Raw genomic sequence first — 17,367 nt, 5'->3', positions numbered from 1 at the left:
CTGTATTGCTAAATATCACAGTGTATGCGTAACCTGCCGCATGCTGCCAAACGTGGACACACATTCAAAAACTGGAATATTGGAGGGCCCCTCAACTTTGCTGGTTGCACTCAAGTGGAAGCCACTTGAAGAATGGCACAGCAGCAACTTAGAAAACCCTGGGTAGTCAAATTTGTTGAACACCACCACAATGTTTGAAGAGAGGGCTAGTGAAGTCAAGGACTGATACCAGGAAAGGCACAAAGGACTGAGTACTCAGAGGGAAGGGCATGTGTGATTTAACAGGAGGGATTTAGTTTTTAACTCGAGGTAGAGTTTACCAAATACTTCAGTGGAAGTGCTGGCTGAATCAACTTTGCAGGGAAGGAAAGAAGTTTCTTTTGATCTTAGTCAGTTGTCCAGCCTGGCTCACTGTGTAGCTGCACAAATGAAAACACACAATGAAAAGGCAGCGGCGAGAGCGGCAGGTGCAAATGAAGTTAGGGCTTATCAAACTCGCCTGAGATGACCAGCCAGGGAGGACAGCCTGCCTGTAGCCGGGAGGATGAAGAGACCTGTGCCATTTTCCAGGCAACAGAGGCACGGGTAGACAGGCAACATGGGCTCAGTGAGAGAATTTTGAGCTAAACCCAAAACATGTTTAGAGCCGGGAGGAAACCAAAACAAAGAAATGCATAACAAAGTTTCTACTGTTAGCTGAAGGCAAAGCTGAGAAGGCTCTTCCCTTATGGAATGACACTGAAGTGATAAACTATAGGCATAAACAGCAAGTTTGGAGTTCGGAAAAGGACTTCACCTGAGCTAGTGAGGACATTGAGGAAGCTGTAGGGGAAGAGTTGGCATTAGCACTAGTGACAACAACCGACAGGCATAAGGACATGTTTCTGTGAAGGGGTAATAGATGGCCTCTATGGTACAGAAGCCAATGAAAACAGATGGGGCTTGTTTAGCCTAAGGAAGGTTTAAAAGCATGCTGCTTCTGACTGCACGCGCTTAGCATACTCATGAATTTTAAGCAGGAAGGTTCATTAGGACAATTTGCTGCAATGTCGAGATATGGAAAACTCAAATGTTTCTTGCCAGTCCTGAGAATTCTAACTTTCTATAGGGTTTTTTTCCCCCTATTTTATTCCAGATTCTTATCATACAGGCATTCATAAACATAGGGCAGCAATTTATAAGTAAAATATTTGCTTTTAGGATAAAAAGGCAAATAGTAGTCTGGTTCCAGTTGCTGATTATAACTAGAGGACGCACATGTTTTACTTATGGATAAAGTATGAAAGATAACCACAGTCAGTCATGAAAAAGGGTTTAAGAGAAGAATGAATGAAAACCAATTATTTCATAAAATCATGTGAAACGAGCAGAGTCTTTGCAAAATGCTTAGGCAAAACAATCTCACAGCTCTGCATTTATTGCATTGTTTCAAACATGTCAACATTCCAAATAGACTTGTGATTCAGTTAAACCAAACGTTTCAAAAATCCTGAAATGCCAGCCTGTGTAGAAATAAGCAATAAAAGTCAGTAATAGTATCAAACTCTTAGCACGCAATACATCCACTAAAAAACTTGAAAAACCCTAGCTACAGATGGCCATTTCATTAGGTACAAATTCTGCTTCCTCCTCCAGCTCAAAACACAATTTTGCAAAACCTGAGAAGGAATAGAACCACCACAGTTTGCTGAAAGATGCAAGCGTATGATATTCCAAATAGCTGTTCCTTTTCTGTAGAGTCTGAGAACAAACATAGCAGCTTGAATAGCTCACCGTAAATGGCTCTCCAAACCACACAGATTGGCTGGTTGGATTTGATAGGTAGGTATAGACAGGCTGTCGTGATAGTTGTGAGTCATCCGCTGCATACCTGCACCGGACTGCAGGAAAGAGTCCACTCAACTTCTGCCTCTCTGAAGTTAAACCAGTTAAATATTAAGAAATAACTCAACTTTAGCTCTTAATGCTGAAAAATGAAGTAGATTTAAACACCTTTATTACCATTACAAGAAAGATACTATTGGAGCAATACGGTACTCATCAACATTTGTTACAGTATAAGAAACTGGCTTGTATACAACCAAAATGACTAATTTTAAATTTCTTGCCTAATTCAAGTGCAGAAATGTTTTTTCCTCCTGCCATGTCCTAAAAGTGGAGTTGCACACATGTGCTTGAGCTGCCTCTGACTGTGCTCCCTGAGATTCCTTTCCTTTTATTTGTGTGCATCTGGTAAGTTTCCTTATAGTCTGTAGTACTAAAAATTTAATTCATAGCACATTGGGTTTTCAACCTGTTCACTGGCTCATGGGAAGAATATGAGGAGTTTTAATGATCTGTTCTTTAGAAAGGATCATTTGCTAAAGTAAAATTTGCTATGAGTCTGTAAGGGAAGGGGTTTTATGTCTCTTTTACATATAGAAATGTAGATATTCATATTTTGTAAAATTCTGTTACATAGAGTAACTCAGCACACGATAACATTCTTCAACACTATTTGTTTTTATGAAAGTTTTTCAGTATTACCTTATTAAGTAAAAATTGTTGCGTGATTTCGTTCTTCTCTGCCCTATTTTTCCTATCGCTCAGTATGAGCTGTTCTGAAATTATGTTCATGTACTAGAAGACAAAGTGCCAAGTATCTAATTTAGTACTCAACAGTTACATCCAAATTTCAGTTGTTGTATAACACCAAATACTGTAAAGACGAAAAGCTCAAAAAATCCTTGCCTCAGACTAGAAAATTATCAGCACTGTGGATTAGACAGTATTATTCATATTCCATTTAAATAGTACCTTATTCTCAAGGTGGTCTGAATGACTTTAACAACATGTTTGTAATGTGTGTGACCTCCGTGAGTAAGATCAATATTGCAGCCTGATTGCTCATGACTTCTGAGGCATGTGTGCAGAAAAGTGATATAGGAAGAGGATTACAAACTACTGGTGAACTATGCAAAAGTTCAAACCAGCAACAAAACAGGACCAATGACTGAGATTTTAAAACACCTCTGTGTATTAGAAACATGTCCCATGATTAGGCTCCTAGGGCTTTTGGATGTGTTTGAAAATCCTGGCCATTTTGACTAAGACTTCAGAAATCTTTTAAGAGAAGGATAAACGCAATTAGTTATATTTGAGACTACTCTTTCAAAACGCATTAAAGTTTGTACACAACAGTTTTGATAAAGCAATGAGAAATTACCTCCACACATTCCAAAATGTTTTACTTTTTAATTATAAATACAGATGTGAATTCCTTTCTTTAGTAAAATAGTTGGGGTTTTAGCCATGACATTCTCTCTTTTTTGAAGAGGATTTTTGACATGCAGGGTGAACACTGAGTACTGAGTAACTGAACACTAACACTAAATCTCTATAAAATAAGTACTCTTCTACACCAAAGGTTACAATTTAAAGCTCCTAAATGCTTAATAAACATAATAAACTATAAAATCAGGAAGCTTTAAGGACATTCATAGACTAGCAGACACAGTGATGAATTTTAACCAGCTCAGCCACTTACTCCTAAAAATGGCTTTTCAGTGAGAGTGAAGAGCTCTGGTTTATTGCCTCTAAAAATAGCTCATATTTCTTATCCTCTTTCAATTCACTGTTGCTAACAATGATAGTGATTAGTGTTAGCATATACCCTGAAAGCCAGATACTGTTTGTAAAGTTAGAACTCCAAGCCATACAAAGAGGAACTTATAAAGAGAATGTATTTAAAATCCATAACTGACCAGTTCTTGTTAACATAAAGATCTGCTATTTAGACATACAGAAAAAAATGTTATTGGGAAACTCCTTTCAATTTATTCTCTTTGCAAATGAGCCTCCTCTTGATCCCCAGAGGAAAACTACAGAAGTTTTTTCTCAGGAACATGCTTGTTAACACCTCCTGGTCAGAACTGCAATAGAATCTGGAATCACCCAATATAGGGAATGCACGCAAAAAGTGTAAAGTCGTCTTTGCCTTCCCCTTTTCTAAGACTGCACGAAGTAACAGCTACAGTACAGGACACCCATTTCTTGATCTCTGACATACATTACCACTTAACCTCCTTTATGCTGTTAAGATTTTTCTAATAGTTCATTCTGAAGCTGGAAATGAAATGTGAATCTAATGTAAACAAAAATAGTGGTGGCTCCACCTGTAGCTTCTAAAGGCTAATAAATGCCATGGCCAAAGAGCGAGCAAGTTGCAGGGAGACAGTAAATAACCAAGTCTCATTAGAAAAATCCCTGTTCTTTCTTTTTTTGGTGCAAGCAGAAGAAAGCAGCATGGAGCTGCAAATATGGTTCCAGCAGAACACTAGGTGCTTTGTACAGGAGTCATTCAAAATGTCACTGACTATCAGCACTCTCTCTGTTACTTCTATAGTTAGCATTTCAGAGTCATGTTTTTTCAGAGCTGCTATGCCTCATGTGATAACTAGTATGGTAAGTACAGTTGTTCCTTTTCTTCAGCAAGCACCACAGCAGTAATCCCTGATCAGATTGAGCCATCAGGTGACAGAGTATGCTGCAGACATCCCACCAAACCTGCTCAGTGGTATGGCACAAGCACCTAATATGACATGTAAGTTCATTCTCATCTCCTTCCCCTTGCAGCCACAAACATGACCAGAGACATGCCCTTCTCCATCCAGCTGTCGTGTACCTTCTGGCTGAAGCTACAGAGATGGGATCAAGATCCATACCCTTGTTATTGGACGTGAGACTCGGGCCAGACCCCATGGTCTAATTTGCTATGTAGAATGGAAGGCATTCCTCCTGTATTATAGAGGCTTGGAGTCTACTGCCAACCAGAAACCATTTCTCCTTCACAAGATGAAATAAATTTGTGAAGAGACCATGGTCATGTTTAAGAAACCTGGGCAGCAAGATACTTACCACAGTTAGCTTTACTTCCCATTAAACATTTCTCAGGTAGCTACTCAGACAATGCAGCCTTTAGGCTTCTATTTTATTTTATTTTTTACAAGAAAGCCCTTATTTCCTCAGTAGGAAAGAAAGGACAAGTTATGAAGATTGTATTTTATATAAAATAAAAAGTAATTAAACAAAGTAATAAAAGTCACTGCAGAGTTTGCTGCAGGACATACAATCCAACAGCCTCCAGTACTTGGAAGGATATGATGAGATCAGGGTATGCTTTATTGTTTCTACATGAGCACTAAGAAGTATATGAAAAAAAAGACACAAAACTCCCCGGTTTCTTCAGAATCTTGCAAAGTTTCATACTGCAGTCTCTCATTACAGACATGTCAATCATGCAAAGACCTTTATAAAACAAAGACTTTCTCTTTTTTTTTTTTTATAATTTAACTGAAGAACTTCAAAATTATTTGCAACGTGAGATAGCTATTTAAAAGATTGTTTTATACACCCTTTGATAAGTATGAATATAATAAAACATAGATTTCAAAACCTGCTAGGCCCTGCCTATGCAGAGTGCCAGACTTTCAGCTTGTGCTAATCAGTAAATGCAGTCTCATGGGTTTGGGCTATTTGGGACTCGAGTTTCAGATTCCATTAAGAGCACAATTTAAGGCTTTGTTGTTAATTGTTTCAGAAGAAACAATCACTTCTCAGTTCAGGATTAAAAACTAGTATTTGTGTTTAAACGGACATTTCAAATTTTTGTGTTAATAGCAGGTGAATGTGCTACCTTCAGAAGCCAGTGAATGGTAGTTCACATACTGAGTACTGTAGCAGATCGTTTGTTTGTTTCTGTGATGTTTTGAAAGTGCACTGAATGTTTATATTTTTCTGTCACTTTCACTTCCCAAACCTCCTGATACTGTTTATCAACATAGAAGGGACTTTTCCCACTATTTTGCCAACATGAATCTGGCTGTATGACAAATACATAAAGCTTAAAAGTAGTAGATTTCTCTGCTGCTTACCCGTGAATATGACGATACCATCTCGTTATGATCATAAAGCTCCATATACAAAACATTCGCCAGTTTTTCTTTACAATTTATCACTGCCAGCCTACACTAATCCTACTACATATAGTTATTTTCTTATTTACTGTATATACCATTTAGGAATTGCAGTGGTCTGCAAGTTACATCTCTATCCACTTACGCTGGATAGTGATAGCTTACACTAATTTAACTACTCACACTCATTTTGTGCTACAGGTAAAAATAATTGTCTACCTGTTGCAAAGAGATGTGGAAGCAAATAACAAGCAAGGCAGCAGACTCCAGGTGCAGGGTTTTCAGCCTGCCTGGTGCAAGACTGTGCCTAGCAGCATCTCCCTGTGCCCAGTGGCAAGTGGAGCAAGAGTGAAGGTGCTGCACAGGATGGCCACCGTCACACCTGGTGGCACCTTGGACCAGTGTCATGGTGATAAGCTGGTGTCCACTAGAAGTGTGTGGGGGGGTTGGTTTGGTTTTCTTTGAAGACTGATTTTTCTGGAAGTGCAGGAACTGGAGCTGGAAGCAGTAACTCTATTGTGAGAGCACTGCTCTGCCTGTAACAAAGGCTCTGTTGTGTTGGCACGCAGCACAGCGCCCGAAGCTCAGGATGTTTCAGCCTATTTACTTTTATTTGTGTTTGAGTAAATCTGGCATAGCTGCTGGAGAATAATAGCATATATTGAGGCCTGTTTTAATCAAATAGCTCCTTGATACAAAAATGTACTGTGATTTCTTTCTACTGGTAGTTTGTGTGGCAAAGGCAATTAGCTACAACTCTGAACTGCGCATATGACCTTAAACAACATTAATCACCTCAGATTCTGTCCTGGCAAATCACTCGGCAGAGTATACACGGAAAAGGAAAGTCAGAAAACCTGTTACAACATCTCAGTACTCAAACTAGCACAGCCAGAGCCAGAGTACAAATGAGAGTGACTTGTGGGTTGCTCTGTCTTAGAGCATTGGAAGCCGCTGCAAGAGTTCTGCCCCTCCTCTCTGCAGGAGGAGAAGCCTCGATCAGTCATTGAGAAGAGATTGCTGTTGTGACCAGGAAAACGGAGGAGAAGGTGGGTCTATGTCATTTTGGCCTAAATTTGTCTTCTCTCAAAAGTAACTATGAGAAATTTTATTAGGATTAATTAGTTCATGTGTACTGAAAAGTTTGGAATCCACAAGCCAAACCAAAAGCACCAAAAGTGCACAGTCTTGTCATAAATAGACATACTTTCATTTATTGCTTAGGCTATGTGATAGGAATGGTACACAGAATGTAATGGCTGCAATATGGAGGCTTTTAGAAGTGTGGAATAACAAAGAAAAAAGTATGTCAGTCAGCAGTAGTTTTCCCTTTGTTGATTTCAGTTTTGCTCCTTTTAAAGAATAAAGATATATGTGTCAGGGACTTCCACTGAGTTTTCACTTGTGCTGGATATTGGTGCTGGGCATCAGATCACTTATCTAGTGTTCTGACATACTATTTGTCCTACAGTCAGAGATTACAAAGATACATCCTGTGGGATCTTCAGTAAATGTTGACGAATAATGGAAGTTTCTTTCTATTGCCTTACCATCTCACCACAAGTATGCAATAAATAAGCATAAATGTAGAAGAGTGACCTAAAAGTTGCACCTGGCACTTTCTTAAACCATTAGTGCACACACTTAAAATATTGTTTCCTCTTTTAATAAAGTACAAAATAACTTCTATAGTTCTCTGCAGCAATTACTTTTGGTGGGAAGCTGATGAAGATCACTTATCTCTGGTTATCTCTACAGGTTTTTTGGAAAGGTTTTTTTTGTTTGCCTCTTCTTTTGCTGCTGCTGTTTGTATTCTTCCAGGAGAGAAAGACCCAACAGAGAAGGTATGTTTTTGAGGCTGACAGGCCTTGGATGATAGGCCTCCTCTGAAAATTTTAATGACAGTTCTTTATCTTGAGCTCTTGCATGTCCAGTGGGTTGTGTTGCTGAGAGAGGGACAGCTTTCTGAGTCAGCAGAGGCCAGGGATGAGGTCAGTACCACGGGTGTGCTCCGATGGTGACGTGATGCTGAGGGCAATTGCTGCAGCAGATGTTGACTGACCGCCGTCAGAAAAGGGGGCAAATAGTGGTGGTTTTGCAAACTGTGTTTCGAGGGGAGAAACCAAGCAGTTGCGGTCTATGTGAGACAGTTTTCATATTTGGAATGAGATATAGTAAATGATACTAAGTTGCTCTGCAAATAACAAGAGCAGAATTACTGTTAAGATAAAGAGTTTGCAGAAGCTGATTTATTTTTTTAAGAGCCATTATGTAGCCTAAAAATGATGTGTTCAGCAGGAGATTTAAGACCGACAGCAACTTGACCTAGGGTGGTTAGACTGAAAGCAAGAGAAGGGTCCTGGCTGGCTTTCTTCACAGCATTTCTTTCCACGTTTTTGCTCGTATTTTAGTCTTGGAGGGACAAAGTTTCGGGATGTTTGTCCAGGAGCCTGGACAGACGATAGGGTATTAGTTGCAATCTAGGGGAAACAAAATACGCGTTCGTGTTGTGATTACTGAAACGCTGAGGGCGAAGGGCCGCAGGTGGAAGCCTGAGGCACTCAACGACCAGTTTTCACCTGGGATCAATCTGACCGGCATTCAACACCCCCCCCCCCGCCCATCTCCACATAGCAAAGCACCACTGTTACCCTGACGGGGCTGCCGGTGCTCAAAGGTCTTCAGTCGGCCAGACTGCAGCCTGCCCTAGGCCGGGTATTTACGGTGGCCTCGCAGTCGCCGACTGGAGGCCGGGGCGGTGGGAAGGGGCCGGGGCGGCGGGAAGGGGCCGGGCCGGGCGGTGCCTGGCGGGGCCGAGGCCTCCGGGGCGCAGCACGCGGCACCCCCTAGCGGGGCGGCGACGGCGCATTGTCTCCCGGTGGGGTGGGGCTTCGCCTCGCCGTCTCTCGGCCGGGCAGGGACCCGCGCAGCTGCTCCGCGGGAAGGAGGGAGGCAGGGAGGGGCGGGCGGTACCGCGGCTCCGCGCCCCGCAGGCGGGGGGAGCGGAGCGGGGGCGGGCCCGGCAGCGCCCGGTGCTCGCCGTCTCCTTGCCGACGGGGGAGGGGTCGGAGCCGCCCCCGTCCCCGGGGGCTGCCGCCGGGCCAGCGAGGCGGTACGAAGCGGCTGAGGGCAGCCGCTGCAGCCTGGCCGGAGCGGGCGGGTCCAGGCTCCGCCCCGCGTCCGCCCGCCCTGCCGCCGGCGTCCTCCCAGCCCGGGCAGCCGGAGCGCCGCAGCCGGGTGAGTAGCCGCGTCCGGAGGGGCTCTTCCCTCGCCGCAGCCCCGCGGAGGGGCGGCCCGGCGGCCGCGGGCGCAGCGCAGGCCCCGCGGCCTGGCCGCGCTTTGTTCCCTGGGCGGCGGCGTTGGAGCCGTGGGGCGCCCCGCTCCGCCGGGCGGCGGCTGGCTCCCGGCCCTCCCGGGGGGCGGCGGCGGCCCGGCCTTGCCGCAGGGCGGCCTTCCCGCACCCGGCCTCGCTGGCCGGCGCCGCATCCCCGCGGCAGGCGGGAGGGCTAGCGGGGTACCCCCCCGGCGGTGGCTGCGCAGCTCGCTTCCCCCCACCCCCGCCCCATTTCCCTGCCCCTTTGTGGGGTCCCGCCGGCCCGGGGGCACGGCAGGTCGGTAGGGCCCGGGGGAACCCGCGCAACAGGTTTGTGTATTGTTCGTGCCGCCGCTACATACGTGGCCAAGGCGGCGGGGGGGCTCCCGGGTGGCCGCTGCCGGCCGGGCCTGCCTTTGTGCGGGCGGTGGGCGCGGGAGGGCGGCGTCCCCTCCCGCAGAGTCCCGCCGTGGCCTCCCCGCGGGTGTCACGGCAGGCTCGGGGAGATAGGAGAGGGCTTGGGGAAGGCAGCGCTCCCCGGAGGAAGCCGGCCCCCTCACCCCCCCGCCCCGGCTTCTCGTGGGGGTTTCCCCGGTGCGTGGCCGCTGGTCAGTGCGGCGGCGGGCTGGTGGGGACGAGTCACGGCCGTGTCACCGTCTCGGCGGCGGGCGCTCCTGGAAGCGCTGCCTGGTCGGGAAGGTGATTCACTGCCGAAGCAGTGGTTGCTCAGAGCCGTGAGTGCCATTCCTTTGATTTCTGACAGGTCCATTGTCTAGCCGTTTTGCCTTCCCCCCCGGATCAGTAGTATCCTTTGCTACCCCTTAACAGAGCTTTGTAGCCACGCAGTTGTAGGAAGGAGATGCTCTAAAGCACCCTTTTTCTTAAAGAATTCGAACGAGTGTATGGAAGCAAGAGCGGAGACAATTAGTGGAGAACAATTCTTTGGGTTTTTGAGTTTTTGTCATTTTTTTAAATGAGCAAAATTGGTAAGGCTTACATGGATGGATGTTAGTAGATGCTTTTGTCAGTTGTTCTTTCATTTTTCTTCATCCCAAAGGAAGTACCGGTCCTCTGCATTTTTAGTATTGCAGTGTCTGCATTGTCCTAACGATTGGATGTTGACTTTGTTCATGCATTAAAATTCACTGTGATGAGGAAGTACTGGTTTTTTCTTGCTCTTCTCCATTCTGTGACATTGTCTGCTAAGAGTCAATGTATAGTAAGTAATGGGCACTGTTATTACATTGTAGGAACAGTGATGGTGATGAACTTCTGCACTAATAAGGGTTCTCATTGTTCTGAATGAGTTGATCTAGTCCTATTGTCTATACCAAGCAGAAACTTGAGGAGGAGAAAAGGGGGAAGGTGGACCACAGAACAGAACTGAAGCTTGGTCAGAGGGGCCTACTGCTTGCTGGTAAGGTGCTGATCGTGCTTTGATCTGTCAGGGAGGGGAAAAAACCAAAACAAAAAACCCCACTAAAACTAGAAGTAATTGCTGTGTTTTATTAGTGATAGGGTTTAGGATTTTTCACATTTCTTTACATCATAGATTGCTGCTTGAAGAATCCTGTAAAATCACCTCAGCCAACTGTTTTTCCTGAAGTAGTATGCTAATAGATGATATTTTATTTGCAGTTTAGATGATCTGTAACATCAGTTTTCCTAGAAACAAAAGTTAAGAAATTTAAATACACATATATTTTCTTATAAGAAACAGTGCCGTGTTGTCTCCTGGAGTTGTAGGCTATAATTCCAAATTGGCTGTGGAATCGCATTTCTTGGTAAAGCTCACATAAGCAGGGGAAATGTACATAGTTTTGTTCTTTTCCAGCAACGATTAGAGTTAGGTGAAGTTCAGTTTCAGCTGGCTGTTGCTTGGGAGTGGTAGTAGGGAGGAAAACTGGAGGTATTCCTGGAAGAGACTAGATGGTGATCTTTAATACAGTGCTACATACCTGTCAAGAGTCCTTAGGAACAGAGTTATGAAGAGGAATTTCCCAGTGACTATGAGTGGCTGGGGAAATACAGAACACCTTCAATAGGTATCTTCTGATAAAGTAGGCAAAGCCTACCCTAGGGTCTTGTTGGGATAAGAAATGATGTTGCAGGATTTCCACTGCCTCTCTGTTCAAGCTATCTTGAGCACTTGCTATTGATATTCTTGTTCCTGAGCTAGAGGTGTGTACTCTTGCCTTCTCTATATCTTTTTGAGGCTGCTAGTTTATTTGCCTGACTAGAAAACTTCTGGTAATACAAGGTTTTTCTAATTTAAAACTTGCTGTGAGAGAGATTACTGTAATGACTGCTGCATCTGAGTAACTGTAAAACCTATGAAATGTGTTTAGCATCTTGGCTTCGCCTGTAACACAGTATGCACTAATTTTGAGTTTTTGGGTTTTGTTGGTGGGTGGAATTTGATCAGTTACAAGGTTTCATGCAAGTCTTAAAGCCTTTGCTGAGGTTTTATGTTTGATGCTTATCTCTTCTGCATTTTCTAGGGACTATTTTCTTTTTAAAATACAAATTATAATTTGCCTTTTTTAATTTTATAGCAGTGATTAACTTAGTTTGTAGGAATACCTTCTTCCTCTCTTCACAAAAAAACGCTAACACTGTTCTATTTTGGATTTTGCCTAAAACTGTGCCTGTATTACCTCTGACTGAAAGCATACTACAAGGATTCTGGTTCTTGTTACTTTCCCACTGTTTCCGGTGCTGCCTCAGGAGCATTGCCTGCTAATTATAAACAATGTTGATGTCTACCATATGTTTTGGTAGAAAATATGGGATTCCTGCTGTCCCATTCAACTGGAATGTCTAGTTTACAAGTATTTGTAAATATATAATGGAAATGTTGAATCTCTTATCATGTAACTTTGTAATAAGCCTTTGTTTTCAGCCTCCAAGGAAATAAAGTTTCAGGTTATTAACATCTAAAAATATGGTCAAATACTTTGTTTCATTTAAGTTTGCAGAACCCTGGATCCAGAGCTCAAACTTGTATCCCTAACAGACAGTGTTGCATTCCAGTACCAATGGTAAGTAAGAGCAATCTCTTCCAAGAATAAGATCTTTAAAATTTTCGTGCAATATATTTGGTTCTTATGAAGTTTTGACACTGATGAATACACTGATTAGAACAATATCTTCGCAACTGATTTTGCACAAACTTATTTAGTCTGTAACTCATGCCTTCTTTAATTTACCCGCTTTACTTTGGTTTTGACTTACGACTTTTAAAAATCGTTAAAAGGTGCTCCAACATAACTTTAGTATGAGAAGCTTTGGTTATGTTATCTATATTGGCTTAGATAAAATAGTGCAGCTTGTGTTACAGCATCTCACTTAGTGTCTCACACAGAGTAGTGTTTGCAGATGTATTGGAGGGTGTTTTAAGCCTAAGACTGCAGATATGTGAATTCTAATTTAAAGAGGGAGCTGTGGTTGTGGGTGAGAGTAAGGAAAGAAGCTTTAAAAGCATTGAGGTAGATTGTTGCTGCTCTGATGGAGTTGCTAAGTTTGTGCACAGAAGAGAAATGAGAGATGAGCACCTTGAGGGAGCAAATAGAAGAATACACTGGCAAAGCTTTTTACTCTTTAGACTAAATGAGAGTGAGGGATTTTTGAAGTGAGGATAGCCTTACAGCAGACTCTAAACTCGACAAGGAAGCAAGTGAAAATCAATATGGAGTGTTGTTTTCCTGTTTCTAGGTGAGAAGATGAGCTGCTGCTGCATTTTGGACAAGCTGAAGTTTGGAATGCTGGGACATAAAGAACCCGTTAAGAAGGAAATTACAGTAGTTAAGAGGAGATGAAGGTATGACTTAGGGCTTTGCAGAATCAATGATTCAAGGGAGATAGATGTAGTAGGCACGTGAGAATTCAGAGCCAAGGTAAACTCCTACTGTGGTGGCAGAGTTGAATTTGAGATGTGTTCTTAGAGAGATGCCATGAAGAATAAGTGTTGACCAGACTAAGTAAGGCCAAAAAGCCCAAAGGTGTTGAAAGAATAAGATAAATGGATTTGATGTTAACTTGATGTTTTGGTCACTAAATGATATGTGTGGCTGAACTTGAGAAAATAAATAGGCCTTCTTGAGGGAAAGGGACGGGATGGACACATAATACATGGATGGAAGGTGCCAAGGCTTATCTACTTTTCAGTGTTGGTAAAAGCGATGGTTTCTTTCTAATCAGTATACCCTCAATGCAGGTTGTCTGTTTTCTCTCTGCAAGCATGTTGTTTGCTAATTCTTTCATGTTACATTCTAATTTGACCCTAGTAAATAGTGTCAGTGGAAAATGTATGAGTTACATCTATGCAGGATGCTTCAGGTAGCAGGTTAGAGAGCTTGATTTTATATTCTCTGAAGCATGTGTCTATTTAGGATAGTGGAATGCTACATGCTTTATTTTGAGGGGGTGGGAGAGAGGGAGAGGTGCTGTGGTTACTGCAGGTGGTTGCTGTGGACAATTTAATTTGTGGTTTTCAGCTGAAATGCACAGATGTCTTCAGTTTTTGTACTCATGTTAAAAATTCTGAACAAGTTAAGGAAAGATTTATTTCTCTTCCATCCAAGGTAATCCAAGGGCAGCATAGATAATTTTTATGTTGTATAGCAATGAATTTTGTGTAATTCTGAAATATTTTGAAACTTAAATGTGAACGAACGAGGTATTTATGTACCGGATCTGGCACTTTTCAATTGCCTCTACTTTCATGTTCAGTTAAAATTAGCAAAGTTCTCAAATTACTTATTCCGTATGAAGGGATTTTTACTGTTATCCTCATTGTGTCTCCTTTGTGTGTTGTTCAGTGAGTATGGGGAAAGCCACTACCATAATTTTTTTTTTTTTTTTTAAAAAATACAGAGCAAATTGTTCAAGATGTTTCAAGGTCCACACAAAATCTTACTCCTGAGCTGGAACTTTTTGGTCAGGTATCAAACTCAAAGTTTTAGAGATTTGTAAACAGTCTTTTTGTTAGCCTCTCATTTGTTTTCTTGTTTTGGGTCAGTTTCCTCCATCTAAAAAAGATGACTGCTTTTGTGCCTGCTACACTTATGTATACACACCCCACCCTACTTTTCCTCTCAAACAATCCATTGGCCTAACTCCTGTACCTCCCACCACTCTAGATAGCTTTCGGTTTAGCATTTCTATTTGCGTCTATTCAGTTGTAGTGTCACTATACTGAGCTGAGAGCTGATTCCTGAGGGCCTGAGCCACAGCACTCATAAACAATGCCAAGTATGTGTATTGTTATGAAGTTGTAGATTGTTTTCTTATATAAATGTTGTAAAAGGAACAAGAAGTTCTAACCTTGCACCCCAGAGGAAAGTTATTTTTCACTTGCTCCAGACTGCCAACAGTTACACTCATCAGTGCAGCTGTTTGTCTTTTGACTTGGCAGTTTATGGCCCGAATTGTCCAATCTCATTCCTCCTACTGTCCTATTTAGTTTTATGAAGTACTGAAGGCATAAGAGCTCTCTGATCTTTCATCACAAACTGGTTTTGGACAGTTCCTTACAGAATCTGTGAGAAGGTACTAATTTCCTCCAGTTCATTCCTGCAGGATTTTATGACCTTTTTTTTTTCTTTTAGTAGCAGGAGCTAGAAGAGGACTGCTTAACTTTATTTTACTATTCATTGATTATTTTTCTCTCTCCTAACCTGTGACTCAAAAATGATTTATGTGGGAGAATTTACAATCTGTGTGATTTCTGTATTATTTCGACATGGTCTCTAACTAAGTAAAAAGAGCTGAACCTGAGATTTGGTTTTTTTATGGGTCTTATGGAAGTGTGACAAGGAAGAGAAAACATCTGTGCTATGCTTTGGACATAGCATTTCAGTTGACCTATTGCTATATAGAAAGTGGTGGAAGAAGCAACCTCCCAAATCATGTTGCGTATTCTGTGGTCACTTGATGCTGTGAAGTGAGTTGGGATGATACCAGATGACTGCAACTTCTGCTGTTTTGGCTGCCTGTTGCAAGGGAGGGTATAAGGTAGATCAGAGTCTTCTGTTGCCTATAGTAACATCCTACAAGGATGAGCTATAGGGTTCTTTAGAAAGATAAACATGGGGTCTCTCTCTGTAAATATGGCAGAAAAGGAAATGTGGAGATGCATCCAAAACCTGTGACTTAGCATGACTGTGACAAAACCTGCGACTTTTCTCTGCTATTCTAGATTAAAGAGGCCTGAAAACTGTTGTAATTTAACATATATGTGTTTGGCTTGGCCTGAGGCTGGAAAGGGTAAAAAAACTCTAGCGAGCTATCATTTTGTATGTCATGTGTTGTAGCATCATTACAGGCTTCTGCATGTATTCCTTTGGGTTGGAGCAAGACTGCAGTCTGTGGACATGGCTTTTGAATCCAGAGAAGTGTTCTTCTTTGAGAGAGTGCTATTTGCTGCACAGTATCCTGTGCTTGCCCTTCTTGTATGAAAAGACCAAGGTGTTAGTATTGTGTTTCACAGCTGGACATGCAGATGTTATTGTGCATCCTTAGTTATATTGTTTATGTGTGAGGTACTCTTCCTTCTTTGCTTTCCCTCTGACACTTGCTCTAAGTGTGAGGAAAAGCTCTACCATTCTGTGAAATGAATAGTTGAGTGAGATCAAAGTGAAAACTTACAAAAACAATGTCTTTCTTCTTGGATGGCATAATCTCTCCTGTTCACTTGTTGTCCATTTGCTGGTTCACTATTCATTATATTGCTCATAAATTTTTTGCCACTCTTACTTTTCATGGAATGTTGGGGAGGGGGGGAAGGGTGTGAAATGAATATGGAAGATGGGTTAAATAGAGGAAGTAGTTAACAGACATCTTCTAAGTTCTGGTATTGGCTATAGTTAGAACACAAAGTGTACAAGGTGAGACTTGAATCTCCAGGCAAAAATGGGGCAGAAGAAATGGAGTTTTTCCAAGCTTAAATTTGGTATGGCAGTGACAATGTGCTTTTGGATCATGGCCTAGCAAACTGGTAACCCTAGATTTAACCAAAAATAGAGCACGCTTTCAATCTGTCCATTCATCTGCTGTCACAAGTTGCTGAGTTAGAGTACTAAATGTGTATGTGTGATGGAACTGATATTGTATGGTTGCATTTTGCTTTGAAATTAAACAAGCTTACATACTGATGAAATCTACTGAGTGGTTTTTATTTTCTTAATTCTTTAGTGTGAATTAACAGGTCATGGAAGATCAGGAATATTTTCTCTCTGTACAACTTGAAAATCAGGCATAATATAAAACTTCAGTATGCCCTTTTTTAATGGATAGTTTTTACAGATAGTCAAAAATAAAAGAAATGGTTGAGAAAACAAAAAACTTGGTTTGATCTTCATCTTCCCTCAATATGTGGAGTTACCTTTTTTCCTGAGGTTTTGAAGGGGTCTAATGTTAAAAAGCTATTAGTGCTGCTCATAATATGTTAGAGAGTAAAAACCGAACACTGCATTTGAGTACCTAAGCTGATGTTCATCTGTCAGGTTTTATTGTTACTCTGAAACTGTCCAGCTGAGTAACCCAGTTCCATGTGCTCTTTAATTGAAGGCAGCATTAACTAATGAATGCTTACAGCCTTTTTCTAGGTTTTGGTCAGGTTTGATGTGCTGCTTAAATTACCCTGGGGTATCAGCCCTGGAAAAACCTTCATTTGTGTTCTTTATGCCACTTAGCTGAAGGATAGATGACGTCCTTTAATGTAGCTTTAAAGGAAGGTGAAAGAATAATATACACAGATAATTGTGATATTCAGCTTTCTCTGTCTTTTGCACATGGATTTTATTTTTGTGTGGGACAGATGAACTTTTTATTAAGCTGATCCAGGGAAAGCGTGGGTTAAGGCTTTGTGGGTTGAAGTAATCTGAAAAAACTTGCATGCTGGCTTCAGTGAATGAAGCTGTTAATTTAAATGAAGGTCTGTAATTCGGAAGTTGATTTTAAAAGAAAAAAATAATTTGATTCTATATGAGGCTTTTATCTTTTTTTTTTTTTAGTACTTCAGAATGTCTATTGTTATTTTGCTATTGTTTGTGCCTGGACTTGCAAGCTGCTACAGTTTTGAATGTAGCTGCCCATCTG

At 42.0% G+C, this 17,367-nt stretch overlaps 1 protein-coding gene across 3 annotated transcripts in view; it reads left to right on the top strand.

The window, feature by feature from the left end:
- The first annotated feature begins 9,004 nt into the window (after positions 1 to 9,004).
- Positions 9,005 to 17,367, top strand: part of SESTD1 (SEC14 and spectrin domain containing 1) — a 60,433-nt gene continuing 52,070 nt past the window's right edge. Inside the window, exons 1-4 of one of the 3 annotated variants that reach the window (XM_074829258.1) lie at positions 9,005 to 9,191; positions 10,518 to 10,684; positions 12,239 to 12,308; positions 12,982 to 13,087. The gene's annotated coding sequence lies outside the window, so the exon portion shown is untranslated. The remainder of the gene's footprint in view (positions 9,192 to 10,517; positions 10,685 to 12,238; positions 12,309 to 12,981; positions 13,088 to 17,367) is intronic. The other 2 variants (XM_074829259.1, XM_074829260.1) reach the window with 2 other exon arrangements.

The sequence above is a fragment of the Strix aluco genome, chromosome 6, assembly GCF_031877795.1.
Source record: "Strix aluco isolate bStrAlu1 chromosome 6, bStrAlu1.hap1, whole genome shotgun sequence".
NCBI lineage: Eukaryota > Metazoa > Chordata > Aves > Strigiformes > Strigidae > Strix > Strix aluco.
Note: the sequence above shows the minus strand (reverse complement) of the source record. Positions and strands in the feature narration are given on the sequence as shown.